This window comes from Marmota monax, unplaced genomic scaffold (assembly GCF_021218885.2).
Source record: "Marmota monax isolate L192 unplaced genomic scaffold, Marmota_monax_Labrador192_F-V1.1 WCK01_AAM20220418_F8-fsc00107, whole genome shotgun sequence".
Classification (NCBI taxonomy): Eukaryota; Metazoa; Chordata; class Mammalia; order Rodentia; family Sciuridae; genus Marmota; species Marmota monax.
The window spans coordinates 6,414,419-6,432,706 of NW_026693761.1; the positions used below are offsets into that span (position 1 = coordinate 6,414,419).

Genomic DNA, 18,288 nt, shown 5'->3' on the forward strand with positions numbered 1-18,288 from the left:
ACTAACCAGGCCAGGCAAGGTGGCACACTCCTGTAATCCCAGTGGCTGGGGAGACAGAGGTAGGAGGATCACAAGTTCAAAGCCAGCTTCAGCAACTTAGTGAGGCCCTAAGTAACTCAGTGAGACCCTGTCTCTAAATAAAATACAAAAAAGGGCTGGGGATGTGGCTCAGTGGTTAAGTGCCCCTGCGTTCAATTCCCAGTACCAAAAATATAAATAAAAAATAACCATAAATTTCTAATCTCTCAGTTATACTAGAAATTATTGCTATGGAGTTGATTTTTGGAAGGAAAACTCATTTAAATGCATTTAGACATTCAAATCCCAAGTGGGAACTAATTAAACATTTTCATTTGAAATCAGTGTTCTGCTATTCAAGATGCCAAATGATATATTAATAGTCTCCGATTTTAACCTTTTCATAGGCTTCTATGAGGTTCATATAATGTCTGAAATCTGGCAGTATCCATTATGACCCACCCCATTTGTTAGCTTAAAGAGCATTTTTATTTTTCAGTGCTGGATCAAAGGGCACCCTTCATGAAAGGTAATAGCAACACTGAGATCAGAGATATGATCCATTTTCACTAAGCTGCTCCGGGGCCTCTGCCTTTCCAGTGTGAACATTATACTCCTGACCTCACTGCAGGTTACATTTTCCGCAAAGAAGTAACCAGGGGATAACTTGAGAAAGGCAGGCAAAGTAAATTGCTGATGATGAATGATGTTAAATTGATGGAAAGAATGACTAGAGAAGGTGACAAAGAAACTTACTAAAAAATCAGTGTAGCTTTTGAATTTTTAGAACAGAATATGTCTCAAATCAAAGATATTTTAACCCATTTGCCTTAAAAATTCCAGATTTAGAAATCTGATCTAAGAAAATAAATAGGTGGTAAAAGAAACTTTCAGTACAAAGATAATCCATTGCCACATTCTACGTAGAGTAAAATTAGAAACACCCTATGGCCAACAATTTAAAAATTGTTAATTATGTTAGCTTAAATTTGACATACCCATTATAAGTTATCATTATGAGAACTATAGAATAAGCAAAATGTTTATGGTATATATTTAACTGAAAGTCACTATTTAATGTTGAAATGTGTGGATACATTATATTTAAAATGTGTATTTAACAGATAAAATGGAAGATCATTCTCTGTTACAGTAATTATTGTATTAATGTGGTAGGACTGTACGACTTGTTTTCTTTTTCAGAATGATCTTTTGTTGTGAACACTTTGTATAATAAGAAAAATGTTTGAAAAGGTGTTCATTTTTAAGAAGAACTACTATGTGCACTTTCCTGAAAATCAAAATCTGGGGAAGAAAGCAAATGTACTTAATTCAAAACACTGGATCAGAAAAAGATGTGGTGGGGGTGGGGCAATACAATATGTTTTTCAAATCATATCAATCATATTTATTTCTTAAATTATACATAGTATTATAGTTTGGATCTTAAATGTCCTTCAAAGTCCCATGTATTAAAAAGGCTTTGTCACCAGCCTGAAGCACTATTGGGAGGTGGGGGAGGTGAAAACAGGTATCAGGAGACTGACAAGCATGTCCTTGAAGGGGACATTGGGATCTCAGCACCTTTCTTTCCCTTTGCCTCCTGGCCATCATGGGGTGAGCAGCTTTGCTCCACCATGTTCCCCCGACATGACATTCTCCACATACCCAAAAGCAGTGACCATGAGCTGAAACCTCTGAAACCATAAGCCAAAATAAATCTTTCTTCTTTTTAAGTTGATTATCTCCTGTATTTTATAATAGTAACAGAAAACAAACACACTTAATCAACTTTAAACTTTAAATGGAAGAAAAAACAGGTATTTTTTTTAAGCTAAAAGCCCTTTATATTTGCCTGAAGTGAATTTTCTAACAACTCATGTTAAGATTTTACTTCAGATAATACCAACTTGTATAACAACAGTGTGGTATCTGATTCTATTCTCAGTAGTGTAAATGAATTAGCTTTCTTAATTCTTAATTAACAATTATTAATAATTAGCTTTCTTAATTCTTAATTTCTGGAGCTACCTTGTCTTACCAAATAAAAATAAAGCTCTTCATTGAATTTATCACAAGGTTGTTTCTGTTTTCAAAGACAAAGATCAAATTGAAAATTGGGACAACTTGGGTCATGTTTGCTATTATTTTATACACTTTAATAAACAGAAAGCATATGGCATCTATTTATCAAGCAATATGAGCCTCTTAGTTTCCAAATCTATAAAATCTGTAAAATGGAAGTATTGGTAGTAATGTCATTATTTCTGTGAGGACTGCATACAATAACATGTGTAAAATGCTTGCTTGGTGTCAGGCACCTTGTAAGTGCTTACTTAGTATCCCGTAGTGGCTAAAAATGACAGTCCTAAAAGCCAGATTGTCTGCTTGGAAGCACAGCTCCAATCACTTACTAGTCAGTTCTCCTTCCTGTTCTTTTTCTTCATCTCTCAAATAGTGTTTATCTCATAAGATAATTAAAAGAAATAAATCTCTGTGTTTGATTGGTTATTGATTGGTTTGCTGGTGCTGGGGTTCAAACCACATGCATTGTGGGTACGTATATGCATGTACTCTATCACTGAGCTATATCCCAACCCCCCCCACACACACACACATCAATAAATGAATCTGAACATGTAGAATGCTTAGGAAAGTACCTTGAATGTATTCAATGCTCACTAAACATTAGCTATTATTGTCATATTTTATCCTGAGCCTGCAATTTAGCAAGGGGTTTAACCATCTTTAGACAACTTTAGCTATCATGAAATTGCCATGACTCAGACACAGCCAAGCTTCCTACTCGTGTAACTAAAGGGAATTAGCATGATTATTTTTCTCCATTAGTATTTTAAAAGAAAAGGTGAAGGGAAGGAAAAGAAGAAAATGTTTTCAACATTTGCAAATGTTAGCATAAAAGTATATTTTAGCCAGGCACAAGGGTGCCTACCTGTATTCCCAGTGACTCGGGTTTGGATGTGATTTGTCCCCCAATTGTTCATGTGTTGGAGGCTTAGTCCCTACTGTAGCAGTGTTGAGGTGGCAGGACCTTTAAAGAAGTGGAACCAACAGGTAGGTTACTGCAGTCAATTGATTAAGATAGATCTCATGAGATCCTGAAGTTAGTTCTTATAAGAACCAGCTGTTATAAAAGATCAAGCCTGGCCACTCCCCACCATCTGGCTTCCTGTCTTGACATGTGATATTTCCTTCTTGCATGCACTCCAGCCATGATGTGATGCAGCTAAGGGGCCCTCACATGAAGCTGGCACTGTGCTATTTGGACTTTCAGCTTCAAAACTTTAAGCCAAGTAAACTTTTCTTAATGAGTTACATAGTCTCAGATATTTTGTTATAATAATGGAAAAAGCACTAGCAATGGACTATTTGTTTGCTAGGATGTCATCATGAGATACCACAGATTGGGAGGCTTTTCACAGACATATATTTGCTCACAGTTCTGGAGGCTCGCAGTACAAGATCAAGGTGTCAGGCTGATTTGGTTTCTCCTGAGGCCTCTCATCTTGGCCTGCAAATGGCAATCATCTCTGTGTCCTCACATGATTTTCTCTATGCACACACAAACATCTCTGGTGTCTCTTTATCTGCCCAAACTAAGAACACCAGTCCGATTGGATTAGGGCCCACTCTAATGCCTCATTTTGTCACTTCTTTAAAGATCCTAACTCAAAATACAGTCACATTCTTATATTCTGAGGTACTGGGGGTAGGGCTTCAACATGAATTATGGGGATAAAATTCAGTCCATAAAAGGTGAGGACATGGAAGATTTACTTGAGGGTTGGGGGGTGCTGGGGATTAAACCCAGAGCCTTGTGTATGCTAGGCAAGTGTTCTACCACTGAGCTATACCCCCAGCCAAGATGTACTTTTCTTCAGTAATATTTTCCACAATGTTTCTATAATATTCAAATATTCTATGAGGAGCCTAATTATTTTATAATCTGGAAAAGCAATAAATTAAGACAAAATAATAATATATTTATATTTAAGATAGAGTTAGGTTGTAGACTTAGATAATTATAAATAGATTTTTAATTTACACAAATGTCTCCTGGAGCATTGGAAAGTCACTCTGCTTTTAGAATTTACTTTAAAAAATATACAATTTAGTTTTAGCTTAAAGTACTTTTTTATTATAAAATAAGACACATAGTTTCAGAAGTGATAGAAACTAACTTATAAATTGGTGTGTTGTTTATCTTTGATAATAGAGTAAGGATTGTCAAAACAAGAGATCACAATAGAAGACACAAATAAATTATTTGTTCTGACAATTTTAGACTCTAGGGCTTCTCTATGAGAAGGTCAGCTCCTTATATAAACAGAATGCTACCCAAAACAAAACCAGAAAGTATCTGAGACAGTGTTCAAGACAACAAACATGTACACAGTGAGGAGAAATAAAAATGCAGTCTATTTCTTTTCTGCTGTAAAACATGTTGCATAAATGTATAAGAATGAGAATCATTTTGGTAAAAAAATGCTTTCATTATAAAAAAGTTTTGAATTCTTCTCTCTCTCCTCCAAAAAAGTTTCAGTCTGTGACCTGGATAAAGAAGTCAAAACAAGATGACAGATGACATTAATTTCACATGAACCTTAAGTCTATAATGTAACTGTACTTACCATCTTCTTTACTCTAAAAACGTTTAACATTCAGGGGTTGGGGGTGGCTAAATGATAGACCATCTAGCTGTCATGTTCAAGCCCTAGGTTCAATCCCCAGCACTGCAAAAAAATTAAAATAAGTTTAACATAAATACATCAATATCAAATCAGTAGACTTAACTTTCTTCCTTTAGGAAATTTCCAACCAAATTGGAGTTAAATTAATCTTACTTTAAAGTACAAGAGGAGCTGGGGTTGTAGCTCAGTGGTAGAGTGCTCGCCTAGCATGCTTGAGGCACTGAGTTCGATCCTCAGCACCACATAAATGTAAAATAAAGATATTGTGTCCACTTAAAAAAACTAAAAAATAAATATTAAAAAAATATAAAGTACAAGAACAGATATGTAAGACTAGTGACTGTTTTGTGACTTATAAAAGAGAAGCATCTCTCCAAAAGCAGTGGCCTGAGAGGTACCATGAGACAGGAAGAACTGGCTGCAGGACAGTGATTCCTTAAGTTGACCAAAAAGGAGGGAGACTCCAGTTTAAGCCTAGAAAGAGGGATCCCTGCCAAGTCTAGACAGTAATTGCATCCCACACCTCAAACATACCCCTCTAACTAGCAAGGCTGGAGCATAGCCCTACCAGAGTCAAGAAGGGAAGGTCACCCAAACTTATCAGTAGGCACCTCTTTGCCATGATGTATCAATGCTCACAGTGACGATGGTAAAAAGAATCAAGAAACATAGGTTTTGGAAACGTATAAACATTATTTATCTAGTAAGCAATGATCAAAGTCTAGGATTAATGAAATAAAAATAGATAATGAAAAACATCACTGATAAGATTTTTTTTTAAGTCTGACTTTAAAGCAGCACAAAATGGTTTCTTCCACACAAGCATAAGCTTTGTGCCAATGTTTCTCAGAATCAATTATGGCTCTAGTCTAGCCTCAGTTTGAGAGGTTTTTTTTTAATAAAGATACTATACTATATAATATTCTCTATGAGGTAAACTCCTTATGTAAACAAAATTATTCATAGGAATATAATATAATATATTCCTCTGTCAGAGACAAGGTAAAAGAGGAATGAACAAGAAAACTTCCATTCAGAGTTCCTGGAATAGAAAGCACTCTAGATTCCTGTGGGTATGAGCACATGCAAACATTATGGTTTGGATATGGGTGTCCCCAAAAATCTCCTGTGTTAATGCAGAAATATTCATAGGTAAAATGACTTAATTGTGGGAGCTGTGACTTAATCAGAATGGACTGACTTGGTGGTAACTGTGGGCAGGTGAGGCATAACTGGAGATGGTCTTTGGAGGTATGCACTGAAAGGGTGCTTCTTCCCTGTGGCCCCTTCCCCCAATTCCCTGCTTCCTGACCACGCCAGGAGCTGAGCAACTTCTCTCTGATGGGCTCTTCCCTCATGATGTGCTGCCTCACCTTGGGCCCAGAGCAATGGACCCCACTGTCTTTGGACTAAGACGGCTAAAACTATGAGCCCCAATGAACTTTTCCTCCTCTGAGTTGTTCTTGTTGAATATTTTGGTTACAACCATGAAAAAGCTAACTAAAACACAGGGTTTGATATTAAGGTCGATGACAACTGTTTCTTCTCTTCTATCTCTGGGACATCCATCCTGGGTGGCTTCATCCATTGGGATGACCTGTGCACAGATCAGTTCCATTGGGGAGGGCTTCTAGGCTCTTTTGAAGGCCTGGATGGTAAACTCCAGAATCAGACATCTAAAAACGTCTTGGTCCCCCCCCCCCCCCAAAAAAAAAAAAAAAAAAAAAAAAACTCCTTTCTGAAGAATTTCTGTCCTTATTCCCACTTCCAGAATCTATGGTGCTAGGATTTGGCCAAGCAAAGCTGTAAAGAAATGAGAAATTAACCAGCCTCTAGGCCTTTGCTTAGAAGAACAGGGAGGGGTACTGCTTGGGATATACTGGGTTCATGCAGGCTGCTTCTCTTCTTTTGTTATCTTTCCACTCTGCAGTTTGTGGAATACTTTTGCCATCAGAGGCACTTGGTCTTCTCCATGGTAAGGCCCTTGTGGGTTGTGTAGCCAGCATGTCTCAGCCTTGTCTGTTCTCAAAATGCTAAATGCTCTCCTGGGTCTGTTTTGTGATCAGAGAATTCATGATGCTATGGGTGACTCTAGCCTTCACCACTGGGACCTTGTCCATACTGTCAGTGACCATTGACAGGAGCGGGTGGGATTGTGTCTCAGTGGTAGAGCACTTGCCTAGCATGCATGAGGTACTAGGTTCGATCCTAGGCACCATATAAAAAAAATGAACAAAATAAAGGTATTGTGTCCATCTACAACCAAAAAAAATATTTTAACAAAAAAGGGCTGTGAATGTGACTCAGTGTGTGGATGTGACTCAGTGGTTAAGCGCCCTGGGTTCAATTCCCAGTACCAAAAAAAAAAAAAAAAAAAACCTTATCAGTAATTTAGGTTATCTTGTGAACACCATCAGGCAGACAGAAGTCTAATATCTAATAAGAGATAGTGTTTGATAATTGAATGGATTTGAGAAAAATAATCAGGGGTAGGGATGTAGCTCAATGGTAAAACACTTGCTTATCGTGTGTAATGTCCTGTGTTCAATTTCCAGCACTGAAGAAAAACAAAAAAGATAAAGGTAAAACTATTTGTTAGTGTGTATCCAACATAGTCCTAATAAAAGAAGTTTTAACTGAATGCCCAGTCATTCACAGGGTCAGCTGTAAAACCTGTAGATTTTAACTCCTATTGCTTTAATTCAGTCCTTTACCAATTTTTGCCTGGCCTCTTGGCATAATCCTCCTGGCTTCCCTGTGCTCCACATTACCAGAAGTGTTGCAGAGGAGACCTGCCGACAGAGCTGAAGTAGCAGCCGGTATCTATAGCTACAAGTTCTTGCAATTCCACAGGAAGATCGTCCAGTGAGTCATCAGAGTATAGACAGGAGTTGATTATAAAAGTGAGAAATGAAGGTAATGAGATAGGCACCATACACACTGCCTCTGGAGAGAACAGTATGGCTTTTACAGAATCTAGGTGTGTGTGTGTTTTTTTTTTTTTAAGTTTTGAGTTCTTTCATTCTTAGTTTTGCATTCCCCCTTTTGTAGAACCCTCAGCAAATTTCCTTTGGGAGAATCCTGATGACCTAGTAACAAGGTATGGGTGTGACTTATGCAATTATCTATGGTTTGACATACCCATTTTCCAGATGTTTGTCTGTTTTGTTAAGGTTCCCTGAGATTCCTAGTTCTATAATCTATGGCTTGTCTTTGATGTATAATGCCTGATGTCCTCCCTATAAGTTACTGCCCTTTGTTTTCCTTCCCACACCTTCTTGCTCATGGCTGACTAGTTATCTAACAGAAAAATCTTTCTAAAATTTAAGTTTGACCATACCGTTATCTTACTTGTTGTCTCAATGACTGTAAAGCAATGAATACCAGCCTTCCTTTGCAATGTGATCTCCAATCAGTACAACCAAAGATACTTACACATCAGTGATAGAAACATGTGCTATTTCCTAAATAATCTATGTCCTTGTAAGTATCTGTTACTGTTTTTTTAATATTTATTTTTTAGTGTAGTTGGACACAATACCTTTATTTTATTTATTTATATATGGTGCTGAGGATCCAACCCTCGGCCTTGCATGTGCTAGGCAAGTGCTCTACTGCTGAGCCACAACCCCAGCCCTCTATTAGTTTTAATCAACTGTGACCACTGTGACAAAAAGACCTTAACAGAACAACATAGAGAAAAAGTTTATTTTGGCTCACAGTTTCAGAGGTTCTTTCCACAATCAACTGACTCCATAGCAGTTGACTATCGCTCCATGGCATAAGGACATGGCAGAGGAAAGCAGCAACCAGGAACCAAAGAGAGCTCCACTCACCAAGGACCAAAAAGTCACAGCCCCAGTGACCTACTTCCCCCAGCCATACCCTACCTGCCTACAGCTACCACCTAGTTAATCCTTACCAGTGGATTAATCTACTGATGAGGTTATACCTCTCATAATCTAATCTTTTACCTCTGAAAATTCTTGCATTGTTTCAAACATGAGCTTTGTGGGGACACATCATATCTAAACCATAATGGTTATGGTGCCTAGAATGAATTTTTTCCACTGTCTCCTCCTTGCACCCTCCCTCCCCTTTGCCCAAAGTTCCTCCACTTTTCCCATGCCTCCCCCTTCCCTGTATGGATCAGCATCCACTTATTAGAGAACATTTGGTCTTTTTTGGGGGGGGATTGGCTTACTTTGCTTAGCATGATATTCTCCACTCCATCCATTTATGAGCAAATGCCATAATTTTACTGGTAATAATACATACCCAAATTGATTTTTACTTTTATTAAAATTAATTAAATGCTTATATTATTTTTAATGTAATAAAAACTGATTTCTCAAAATTTTTTATAAAAAATAAATTGGCTTGTTTAGATTTAGTATGTGATTTAGTAACTATTTTAGGTTTTTTGTTTTTCGTTTTTTTTTTTTTTAATGTGAAGATAGGACTTCTGTATTTAAATTTGTATTCCTCTTAACTGCTGCTAATAAAAGGATAATCAGTTTTGATCACTTATTCAGTTTCAAGCCTTTATGTTTTCCATAATTAAAGGTAATTTACTTAAGTACCTTACATCTCCATTACAAAATACACTCCTGTTTCCCAGGAGGCCTATCAAGGGTAATTCCCAGAAATAGCAGCAGCAGCCAGGATGGAACCAAAGCAGCTGCAAGCTGTCAGCATTTAAGGAACTGCAGCCTGATTTCAGGAAGCAATGCTGGGGAGGCAGTAGACAGACATAAGGTCATACATCACCACAGAGATCAAGACAATGACTCACCAAAAGTCCCTTTCCAAACCTTAGGACATAGAGGAAAAAAACACCTGACTTCTGTCACTAATAAAATATTTATGTGTAGTACTTTACAGCATGTGATTGTAGAAGCAGAGAAATTCAGAACACAAAGCCCCATCAACAAGAAAATCATGTGTATATGAATCAATTATTGTTGTACATAATATAAATTTAAGTACTTAGTATATTAAGTAATTACTAAAGTATTACGTTAGATATTATATACCACAATAATCCAATTAAGATTCCCAATATAACTTAACTTTTAATTATTTTAACAGTTTCAGAGTTGGCTTTGGAATACACAAACTAAGGCACAATACATGAAGGATACTATTTGACACATAGTAATAAATAATTCTTTTTTTTGTGGTGTCAGTTCACTGACAATGAATTCTTTTAGTTTTCATTTCTTTTAAAGTACCTTTAAACCAGGCCCAGTGGACCATGCCTGTAATCCCAGCAGCCAGGGAGGCGGAGATGGGAGGATCAGAGTTCAAAGCCAGCCTCAGCAATAGTGAGGTGCTAAGCAACTCAGTGAAACCCTGCCTCTAAATAAAATACAAAATAGAGCTTGAGATGTGGCTTAGTGGTTGAGGACCCCTGAGTTCAATCCCTGGTACCTGCCTCCCACCCCCCCAAAAAAACCCTTAAAGTACCTTTATTTCACTTTCATTTTCTAAGGATTTCTTAACAGACTTTACTTTTTAAAGAAGTTTGGGTTCATAGCAAAATTGAACAGAAGGTACAAAGAGTTCCCACATACTTCTTGTCCCTATATACGCATAGACTCCCTGGTTATCAACATCACCAGAATGGCACATAAATTACTTTTTTATGTATATTTTTCTAGTTGTAGATAGACACAATACCTTTATTTTATTTTTATGTGGTGCTGAGGATCAAACCCAGTGCCTCATGTGTGCCAGGTGAGCACTCTACCACTGAGTCACAGCCCCAGCCCCCATAAGTTACTCTTGTTGAACCTGAACTGACACATTTTTACCCAGAGTGCATGGTTTGCCCCAAGGTTCACTCTTGGTGTTGTGTATTCTATGGGTTTGGACAAATATATGACATGTAATCCACCATTATAGTATTATATAGTTTCATTGCCCTAAAAACATCCTCTTTGCCCTATTTATTCATGCTTCTCTCTCCACCTAACTCCTGGCAACCATTGATCTATATATTTTCTCCATGGTTTTTATCATCTCCACAATGTCATATATTTGAAATCATATAGTATGTGGCATTTTAGATCAAATCCTTTCACTTAGTAATATGTATTGAAATGTCCTCCATATTTTTTGTGGTTTGATAGCTCATTTCTTGTTAGCACTGAATAATATTCCATTGTTGATGTATCACAGTTCCATTTACCTACTAAAGTACAACAGAGATTTTCTCCAGTTTTTGGCAATTATGAAGCCTCCATAAAACATCTGCTTACATGTTCTTGTGTGGACATACATTTTTAATTGCTCTGGGTAAATACCAAGAAGTACAATTGCTGACCATATGATAAGCTTGTTTAATTTTGTAAGATATTACCAAAACGTCACTACCATTTTTTTCATTCCCACCAGCAATAAGCAAGAGTTCCTGTAGCTCACTGGGTGTGGTGGCACATGCCTGTAATCCCAGTGACTCAGGAGACTAAGAGAGGAGGTTCACACAATTTGAGACCAGCCTCAGCAACATAAAGCAAGATGCTGTCTCAAAATAAAAAATAAAAAGGACTGCGAATGTAACTCAGTGGAAGAGCACTCCTGGGTTCAATTCCCAGTGCAAAAACAAAAACCAAGAGATTCTGTATTTCCCTATCCTCACTAGCATTTCATGTCTGGGTTCTGGATTTTGGCCATTGCAGGTATGCAGTGATGTCTCTTTGTTTTAATTTGCATTTCTTTGGGGATATTTTTTTTTCCTAGAGGAAGAATTCTACATACTTTAGATAGGAAATAGATAAATTCTAAGGTTTATTCCCACCCCCATTTCCTTTCAGCAACTTTCATTGCCTTCTGGTTTCTGGTAAAAAGTGAGGCGTTATACATATCCTTGTTGCCCTGTTTACAATGTACTGGTTTTCTCCTTAAAGGCGTTATCTTTGATTTTGGTTTCCAGTAATTTGATTATGATATGCCGAGGTGTAGTTATTTTTGTACTTATCCTGCAAAAAAAAAAATACCACTTATCTTATATATTTCATCAAGTTTGGAAACACATTGGCCATTTTCTTCAAATTTTCAGTCATAATATCATATTCATTCTCTCTCTTCCTACCCTCTTTTCTCTCCCTTTCTCCCTCCTTCCCCTTCTGTAATTCTAATTACATGTGTTAGAACTCTCAGTATTGTTATCAAGTCACTGGGGCTCTGCTAGTTTTTCCCAAGATTTCTCCTTCTTCTTTTTTTTTTTTCAGATTGGATAATTTCCATTGATCTATCACCAAGAATACTAATTCTTTCTTCTGCTTTCTCTAATCTGTAGTTAAGCCTATCCAGTGATTTTTTTTAAAAATTAGACATTTTAATATCTAGTTCTAGAACTTCTATTTGGTTATTTATGGGTTTTGTTTCTCTGCTGTAAATTACTATATGTTCATTCATTAAAATTATATTGCCTGGGTTAGAGTTATGGCTCAGTGGCATGTGTGAGGCACTGGGTTCAATTCTCAGCACCACATATAAATAAATAAATAAATAAAGGTCCATCGACAACAAAAATCTTTTTAAAAATTATATTTCCTTTACCCTTATCAAGTATAATTATAAGAACTGCCTTGAAATCCTTGTCTTCTTATTATATATAACACAGGAAGCATCCTATAATTGGTATTCAGTGACTGCCTTTTCTTTTGAGCACTGGTCACATTATCCTGTGTCTTCTTATGTCTAGGAATTTGGGGTTGTATCCTAGACATGGTAAATACATGATATGGTATATAAATTCTGAGCTTTGTCATGTTCTTCTCAAGAATATTGATTTTTGTTTAATGGTATGTAATTACTTGGCAGAACTTAAACCCTAAACTCTTATCTCCTCTGTATCTCTGTGATGAACAGTAGCTGAAATCTGCTCAGTTGAGGGTTTTTGTTTTGGCTCAATGCTTTCTGGAATATTCTCCTTCACTTTCTGGCTGTGGTTTCCCCAGACTGACTCTGAATTCTTAACCTACAAGTTTACAAGTTTCTGGGCCGGACGTATCCTGTATATTGCAGACTAAAGCTTTTCCTCAAGTTTAGTCTTAAAAAATGGAAAACTCACCCCATTCTTCCATTCTTCCAAGGTTGATTCCACTACATTTTCTATCTGCTTTGGTCACTTTTCAATGTCTTCATGTCATTGTTTTTCATATTTTGTCCAGAGTTATAAGGGTTGCTTGTGAGATGATTGGATTAGTGTATGCTACTTCATCACTAATGGAAATGGAGCCTCATTTTTTCTTCAATTAAGAAAAAATCTGCTCCAAATATGTAATGGAAATATGTATTTTCTGTTTGCTTATTTACTTATGTCAACCCTGTTACTCCCCATCAAAACATGCTTTGATTTCCTCCTCTTTTAGAGATAAAGCTTTTTTTTAAAAAATAAGCTTTTTAAAAGAAGATCTAGAGGACCAAGTTAGTTAGGAGGACCCCTATCCAGCCTTTCTGTTAATAAGAAGCCACTAGAGTACTTTTTCTTCAGAACCTACATACTAATAAGACCTTTTGTTTATCCTAACTTAGGCTTAAATTTTATTCCTATGGATAGGTGAGTAGAAATATTGTAGACTAGGGTTTGTTTTTTTCTTTTTTTTTTTAAGGTTGAGAAGGACATTTCTGGGAACATTTCCAGGCCTTCCATTCTATTATTCTTTTTAATTGATGAAGATTTTATACAGTGTTTTTTTTTTTTAAAGAGAGAGAGAGAGAGAGTGAGAGAGAGAATTTTTTATTATTTATTTTTTAGTTTTCAGCGGACACAACATCTTTGTTTGTATGTGGTGCTGAGGATCGAACCCGGGCCACACGCATGCCAGGCGAGCGCGCCGCTTGAGCCACATCCCCAGCCCAAGATTTTATACAGTGTTTTTATGGAAGTTCACATGGTAAGTTTCTGAATAAAGGGATTTGAGTTCACATCCAGTAGCATAACCTCAGAGGAGAAAGGAAAAGGATCCTGGGACAAATCTGAGAATGAAAAATATTGCCGAGGAACTCAACCCATGAAGTCAATTCAATTCAAAAACCCTTCATGTGGCAAACTATGCTGGCCTAGGGGGAAAGATTTGGGGGTATGATGTAAATGACTTTTTAAAAACACCTTACAGACTGAGTTTCTCTGATGATTCAAAGTCCAAAAGTTGTAAAGTGCTGACACTACTAGTAGAAAATTCTATACCTGACCTCATGTGACAGGTTGCAGTTAAAACCCAAGTGCACTAAAATATAGTATAAAATTATCTTTGAGCTGTGAGTAAGGTATGTGAAACATAAATGAATTTCATTTTGAAATTTGGGTTCTATTCCTACTATATCTCATTATATATGTGCAAGCATTCCTGAATCCAAAGCATTTCTGATCCCAAACATTTTGGACAAATAATTCTCAACCTATAATTTACATTTCATACTATAATCTTTTTTAAGGATGAATAACATCTGAGTGAATGAATGAAGAGTTCCTAAACAACTTTCTCAGTAACTACTCTACTGCAGATAGAGAGGGAAATGGTGCCCTTGAAAGGGTAAAGTTTCTAAGCTGCAAAGCCTGAGCTAAAATGTAAAGGACCAGGCATTGTAAACCTGCTTCTAAACTGCAAAGCATGGGTTAAATTCCTGAGGCAGTTAAGACAATGCCCTACTGGCCATTTAATTGATTTATAGCCTAAGATCCTGTGCAGTCCAGCACGTACACACCTCAGGGCCTAAACCAATCAGTTTAAATGTAACCCCCTCCTTAAGAATGACCTATCACTCCAGCCAGCCCTGTTCCCGCCAATGTATGTACTAATCAAGTCTAAGAATTGTTGTTTGACTTTCCCGCGGTGTATGGTGATTTGTTGAAGGAGACTGTGATGTATGTAAAGTCCCCGCCTTCCTCAAAAAAAGTGTACTTAAGCATTGTTCAACCCCGGCTCTGGGCTCTGGGCTGCTTTCCCTTCCTGAGTGAGCCTGGAGCCTCAGCGCGCTGAATCGGATCCTCAATAAATCCCCTTCTGCCAATTGCATGAGTGGTCTCTTGGTGGTCTCTTTCTCCGACGCTTCGCCGGACCCTTACACCCTCACCTCCTATTCTCAAGTACAATCATTTGAGATATCATTGTATCTATTCAAAGCTGTTGATGATGGCGTTGAACAGTTATATTGATGAGTTTCAAGCCTGGAATGATTGAATTTAAAGATGAAAAAAACAGAGATTCAGCATTCAAGGAACTCATCTGGAAACTGTTTTACCTCATCCTGAAATGAGAAGGAATCAGACCTTTTTTGTTTTTTTCTGGTCAAATCTATATATAGCATATTTCTTTCTCTAACTCAACCAGCTAAGTCCCTGACCCAAACATTAACTTTCTCCATTGACTACATCATTTTCTTGATGTCTGGCCTTGATAGTTGAGCTAGAAAAGACAAAATCAGTCACATGTGGCTGAGTTTCCCATCATCAAAATAATGATTCTTGCTTGGCACAGTGGTGCACACCTATAATCCCAGTGACCTGAAAGGCTGAGGCAGGAGAATCACAAGGTCAATGTTAGCTTCAGGAATTTAGCAAGACCCTGTCATAAAATAAAAGAGGGTGCTGGGTATATAGCTCAGTGGTAAAGTACCCCTGGGTTCATTCCCAGTACTGCCCCCAAAAATGTTTCTTTTCAAATTTGCACTTGTCACTTGAAACATTTGGGAACTGACCAAAATCAAATCTTACTAGATCTAGAAATCTGTAAGTCACTTTTTTGTTGTTGTTTTGTTTTGTTTTTTGACTACTGGGGATTGAACTCAAGGGCACTTAACCTTTGAGCCACATCCCCAGCCCTATTTTGTATTTTGTTTAGAGACAGGGTCTCACTGAGTTGCTTAGTGCCTTGCTAAATTGCTGAGGCTGGTTTTGAGCTCATGATCCTCTTGTCTCAGTCTCCCTAGCCACTGGGATTACAGGTGTGTGCTACTGCACATGGCTTGTAAGTCACTTGTAACAACAGTTACTCATTGTGTAGCTCCAATGTTTTCTTCTCCTGAACCACTATCCTAACCCTGCTCACCTCACCAGCTGGCTGTCTTATGCTCCCTGTGCATATTTGCATCATATATTATTCACCACATTGTACTGAAATTGCCCATTTACCTACCTATCTTCTGCATTAGACAATCTCCTTCTTGAGAATATGCTCCATCTCTCACTGAACTTTGTATCCTGGCCCTTTAGTCAGTACTTGTAATAAAATACTCAATACATGTTTGCTAAACACATGTGCCCAAGACACAACTAATGTGGGGACATTAACATGTTAATACAATATGACTAAAGATATTTCAAGAGAAAGATTCTGGAAGCAAATATGATTCTACATTACTGAAATTGGCTTTAAAAAAAATCTGTGCTTCCAAAGGCAATTTGCACCTAGACTTTTAAAAGACATTTCTATAGTAAGTCACGATGCAGTAGTATTTGCCATTATTTAACAATGAAAATGCAAATCTTGTCCCTAAAATGCAATCATTTTTGAACTATGGCTTCTTCACAGTAAAAGGATTCTATTAAAGTCTTTAGAATTGTAAAAGAAAATATTTACTGTAGATACACACTTTCTGTAATTGCTTGTGATATACCACATAATCAAATATTATTAATGTTTCTCTCAGAATCTTGTCTTTATTAGAATAGAGAGAGAGATTGGGATATATAATTGGAAAAGTGTTTAATTTACCATGAGGTTAATTTTGGAAAATTATCAGATCTCTAAGAACCAACTTACCTAAGTTTAATATATCTCACTTTTCTTCCCCAAAATAGCATTGCTGAGTTATACTTTCCTTAAGGTCATAAGCAGAAACATTGCTGAGTTTTCTTTTTTCTTTAGATCCTGGGAGAAAAATTTTTCTGATAACCCAGCAAACCCTTATTTACTGTCACCATACAAATGGAAACCAGTGTCAGTGAAGATACTGAGTTTTTGCTAGTAGTGGCAGGGTAGGATAATAGATATGACCCAGAAAAACAGGATTGCAGAATTGTTTTGCTTTGTTGAAATGAACTTTACTCCACCTCTCCACATTTCAAAAGTTTTACCTCTAAAAGATGAGAGGTTTTCTGTTCTTCATCCTAGAGTAATAGGCCAAACATTTCCCCATTTCCCAGTAGAGAACCCTGCTCTGTGGAGTCAATTCAGTTTCTGGGTAGAAATGGAGTCCCTCTCTGGAAAGGAGCAGGGGGAATATGATGAGAAAAGTCTTTCTTTAGGAAGAAATGTTGATAGAAAAAATAAATGGACTTGTGAATGTTGGTGAGTAAAAAAAATAAATAAAGTAACAAAGGGAAAGAGAAGAAATTAGATGATATTACTTTATGTCACTGTTCAAAGATGAAGACATTTTTACAAGTTTTCCCACTATTAGAAGATTTATACTATAGGGGTTTTATAGCAGTGTAGCTCAGGGGCAGACTATCTTAGTTTTAAATTCTCACTCTGCCACTTGCTAGGCTTCTCAGTGCCTGAGTTTCCCCATCTGTAAACAGGGACAATGATAATACCTCCTGTCCTTTCATATTGTTGTAAGGATTAAATGAGATAATTTGCATGCTGAAGCTTGCATAGTGTTCAACAAATATTGGTCATTATTATTGTTTTTTTCTATGCCATAGTCTTTAATAATTTTTAGTCCTCTTTTTATTTCATGTCCTTAAAAGTCAAAAGGCTATCAATGAAGGAGCAGGAATCCATGAACTGATGTTTCTTGAAGAAAAAGAACTATCATTTATTGTTTTATTCCCAGTGCCTAGTGCCTCTTACACAGACAGTAAAGAAATGTAAGAACCATTATTATAAGACATAATTTTAATTATGAGTGCTACAGGTTGAGTTGTGTCACCCAAAACTCATATATTGAAGTCCTAACCCCAATCCTTCAGAATGTGACCTTATTTGGGAAAATAGTTATTGATATACTCAAGGTCAAATACTGGACTAGAGTGGACAATTTCTATTTTTTAAGTGAATCTTCTCAGAAACTTTGAATTTTTCCTGATGCTACAGAGCTTACAACATGGAAAAACCTCATTTCATCATCAGTTTCTATTCATGATAAGACTTTTGTAAACAAAAATCTCAAGAACTGCTGGGCCCAGTGGCACATGCCTGAAAGGCTGAGGCAGGAGGATTTCAAGTTTGAGGCTAGTCTGGGCAACTTAGTGAAATTCTGTCTCAAAATATAAAATAAAAAGGGCTGGGAATGTAGTATAGTGGTAGAGTACCCCTGGGTTCAATTACCAAAATAAAAATAAGTAAAATACAATAAAAATCTTAGAAACTTGTTGTCTATCCCTGTAGGTCTATTAGGTATCAAGGAAGCCAAGCAGTGTCACTGCTTTTACTGCAGCAGTCTATGGGCTGGACTGGGCTGGAAGGCAGTACCTTTTTGGCAGTAGCAGATTGGAGGTTTTTCAGGGACAAACTCCCTAGGCTTAGTCAATGCTGCATTTAATAAAGCATCTCTAACCAGATGTTCTTTTAGGTCTTTCTGTCCTGTCTCTTTGAAGCCC

The 18,288-nt window shown here is 37.0% G+C and overlaps 1 long non-coding RNA gene and 1 pseudogene across 1 annotated transcript in view; both read right to left on the bottom strand.

The window, feature by feature from the left end:
* Positions 1-2,970: 2,970 nt before the first annotated feature.
* Positions 2,971-18,288, bottom strand: part of LOC131424804 (uncharacterized) — a 36,054-nt gene continuing 20,736 nt past the window's right edge. Inside the window, exons 2-3 of the long non-coding RNA XR_009228336.1 lie at positions 4,671-4,772; positions 2,971-3,070 (exon numbers count right to left, since the gene is read on the bottom strand). This is a non-coding gene — a long non-coding RNA (uncharacterized LOC131424804). The remainder of the gene's footprint in view (positions 3,071-4,670; positions 4,773-18,288) is intronic.
* Positions 5,784-7,046, bottom strand: LOC124103979 (putative monooxygenase p33MONOX; annotated as a pseudogene).